This window comes from Penaeus monodon, chromosome 27 (assembly GCF_015228065.2).
Source record: "Penaeus monodon isolate SGIC_2016 chromosome 27, NSTDA_Pmon_1, whole genome shotgun sequence".
Lineage (NCBI taxonomy): Eukaryota > Metazoa > Arthropoda > Malacostraca > Decapoda > Penaeidae > Penaeus > Penaeus monodon.
The window spans coordinates 29,258,679-29,259,393 of record NC_051412.1 but is presented as its reverse complement, the minus strand read 5'-3'; positions in this window follow the sequence as shown (position 1 = coordinate 29,259,393).

The window sequence follows — 715 nt, the reverse complement described above, 5'->3', positions numbered from 1 at the left end:
ATGACCCTCAGCGTCTGCTTCGGTAAACAACGGAGGCGTCAGGGCAGCGACAGCGCAGCCGGTCCGCAGGACGAGAGTCAGCACTGCGATCACGCGAATATTCCGGAAGCTATTTATCAGAATTTGACGTCAGTTTTACTTGTTCAGGATAAACTGCTAGTACGGTATAGGTGACAGATTGGTTAATATTTTTCTTTTCTCAATATCAGTTACTTCCAACCCGAAATGCTTGTTGAACCAGATTACATATATTCATTACAAAAGTTTTCCTTGGCAGTATGCCGCGAGAAATTCAGAATTTTCCAATTATAAATACACGCCCGGCTAACACTTCAGCGAAGGATTGAACATTACGGTCTAGATGACTAAATTTTCCGAGTTTATAAATCATATTTCTATGAAACAGAAGCTCTAGTACCAGTCACGGCAGCTCCACGTGTGTTTAGACGACGCGTTGAGGGGAGGTGGGGTAGCGACTCTGTTTCCCCTCACGCACCAGGACGAGGGTAAGAGGAGGAGCTTCCTCATGTTACACCCGCACTCACCTCGACACCTTACATATCACTCACCATCCTTACATCACCTTCGCGGGTCCTAGGCGACGGACATCAATTTTTTCTTCAGATGGACGGAAAAAAAACATTTGACTGTTGCTCTTTAAAACACGATGTTTTTTTTTTTTTCAAATCTCTGCCTTAAGAACAATAAATACATT